We start from the raw sequence: 2,980 nt of genomic DNA, 5'->3' as shown, positions 1-2,980 counted from the left end.
GACGGAAGGAGTACAAGCTGAAAAATGGCGAAAATTTAGGTTCAGGTTATTTGGCTGTAGCTTTTGACTCGTTGACCGCAGCGTATTGGGACTGCGCCCAATCGATTTCTCTCGCAAAACTACGTCGGAATAATGCATCAAAGAATTTATTCCGGCACTTTTCAAAATCGCGAAAATTTTCGCCAAAAATGGAAAGGGGTTAGCCTTACTTATTTTTTGGACGAAAAATTTTGGGTCTCAGATTCGATTTGTATGACCCTTATCTGACTGATTAGACCCCCAGGAACTCAGAAAACGCAGCAGAAAGTGCCTCGGACCAACAGCAAAGAAATAACGACGGAAGGAGTACAAGCTGTAAAATGGCGAAAATTTAGGTTCAGGTTATTTGGCTGTAACTTTTGACTCGTTGACCGCAGCGTATTGGGACTGCGCCCAATCGATTTCTCTCGCAAAACTACGTCGGAATAGTGCATCAAAGAATTTATTCCGGCACTTTTCAAAATCGCGAAAATTTTCGCCAAAAATGGAAAGGGGTTAGCCTTACTTATTTTTGGGACGAAAAATTTTGGGTCTCAGATTCGATTTGTATGACCGTTATCTGACTAATTGAACCCCCAGGAACTCAGAAAACGCAGCAGAAAGTGCCTCGGACCAACAGCAGAGAAATAACGACGGAAGGAGTACAAGCTGAAAAATGGCGAAAATTTAGGTTCAGGTTATTTGGCTGTAACTTTTGACTCGTTGACCGCAGCGTATTGGGACTGCGCCCAATCGATTTCTCTCGCAAAACTACGTCGGAATAGAGCATCAAAGAATTTATTCCGGCACTTTTAAAAATCGCGAAAATTTTCGCCAAAAATGGAAAGGGGTTACTTATTTTTTGGACGAAAAATTTTGGGTCTCAGATTCGATTTGTATGACCCTTATCTGACTGATTAGACCCCCAGGAACTCAGAAAACGCAGCAGAAAGTGCCTCGGACCAACAGCAGAGAAATAACGACGGAAGGAGTACAAGCTGAAAAATGGCGAAAATTTAGGTTCAGGTTATTTGGCTGTAACTTTTGACTCGTTGACCGCAGCGTACTGGGACTGCGCCCAATCGATTTCTCTCGCAAAACTACGTCGGAATAGTGCATCAAAGAATTTATTCCGGCACTTTTCAAAATCGCGAAAATTTTCGCCAAAAATGGAAAGGGGTTAGCCTTACTTATTTTTTAGACGAAAAATTTTGGGTCTCAGATTCGATTTGTATGACCCTTATCTGACTGATTAGACCCCCAGGAACTCAGAAAACGCAGCAGAAAGTGCCTCGGACCAACAGCAGAGAAATAACGACGGAAGGAGTACAAGCTGAAAAATGGCGAAAATTTAGGTTCAGGTTATTTGGCTGTAACTTTTGACTCGTTGACCGCAGCGTACTGGGACTGCGCCCAATCGATTTCTCTCGCAAAACTACGTCGGAATAGTGCATCAAAGAATTTATTCCGGCACTTTTCAAAATCGCGAAAATTTTCGCCAAAAATGGAAAGGGGTTAGCCTTACTTATTTTTTGGACGAAAAATTTTGGGTCTCAGATTCGATTTGTATGACCCTTATCTGACTAATTGGAACCCCAGGAACTCAGAAAATGCAGCAGAAAGTGCCTCGGACCAACAGCAGAGAAATAACGACGGAAGGAGTACAAGCTGAAAAATGGCGAAAATTTAGGTTCAGGTTATTTGGCTGTAACTTTTGACTCGTTGACCGCAGCGTATTGGGACTGCGCCCAATCGATTTCTCTCGCAAAACTACGTCGGAATAGTGCATCAAAGAATTTATTCCGGCACTTTTCAAAATCGCGAAAATTTTCGCCAAAAATGGAAAGGGGTTAGCCTTACTTATTTTTTGGACGAAAAATTTTGGGTCTCAGATTCGATTTGTATGACCCTTATCTGACTAATTGGACCCCCAGGAACTCAGAAAACGCAGCAGAAAGTGCCTCGGACCAACAGCAGAGATATAACGACGGAAGGAGTACAAGCTGAAAAATGGCGAAAATTTAGGTTCAGGTTATTTGGCTGTGACTTTTGACTCGTTGACCGCAGCGTATTGGGACTGCGCCCAATCGATTTCTCTCGCAAAACTACGTCGGAATAGTGCATCAAAGAATTTATTCCGGCACTTTTCAAAATCGCGAAAATTTTCGCCAAAAATGGAAAGGGGTTAGCCTTACTTATTTTTTGGACGAAAAATTTTGGGTCTCAGATTCGATTTGTATGACCCTCATCTGACTAATTGGACCCCCAGGAACTCAGAAAACGCAGCAGAAAGTGCCTCGGACCAACAGCAGAGAAATAACGACGGAAGGAGTACAAGCTGAAAAATGGCGAAAATTTAGGTTCAGGTTATTTGGCTGTAACTTTTGACTCGTTGACCGCAGCGTCCTGGGACTGCGCCCAATCGATTTCTCTCGCAAAACTACGTCGGAATAGTGCATCAAAGAATTTATTTCGGCACTTTTCAAAATCGCGAAAATTTTCGCATAAAATGGAAAGGGGTTAGCCTTACTTATTTTTTGGACGAAAAATTTTGGGTCTCAGATTCGATTTGTATGACCCTTATCTGACTAATTGGACCCCCAGGAACTCAGAAAACGCAGCAGAAAGTGCCTCGGACCAACAGCAGAGAAATAACGACGAAAGAAGTACAAGCTGAAAAATGGCGAAAATTTAGGTTCAGGTTATTTGGCTGTAACTTTTGACTCGTTGACCGCAGCGTATTGGGACTGCGCCCAATCGATTTCTCTCGCAAAACTACGTCGGAATAGTGCATCAAAGAATTTATTTCGGCACTTTTCAAAATCGCGAAAATTTTTGCCAAAAATGGAAAGGGGTTAGCCTTACTTATTTTTTGGACGAAAAATTTTGGGTCTCAGATTCGATTTGTATGACCCTTATCTGACTAATTGGACCCCCAGGAACTCAGAAAACGCAGCAGAAA

Source organism: Neodiprion fabricii, chromosome 5, assembly GCF_021155785.1.
Source record: "Neodiprion fabricii isolate iyNeoFabr1 chromosome 5, iyNeoFabr1.1, whole genome shotgun sequence".
Classification (NCBI taxonomy): domain Eukaryota; kingdom Metazoa; phylum Arthropoda; class Insecta; order Hymenoptera; family Diprionidae; genus Neodiprion; species Neodiprion fabricii.
This window is presented reverse-complemented; position numbering follows the sequence as displayed.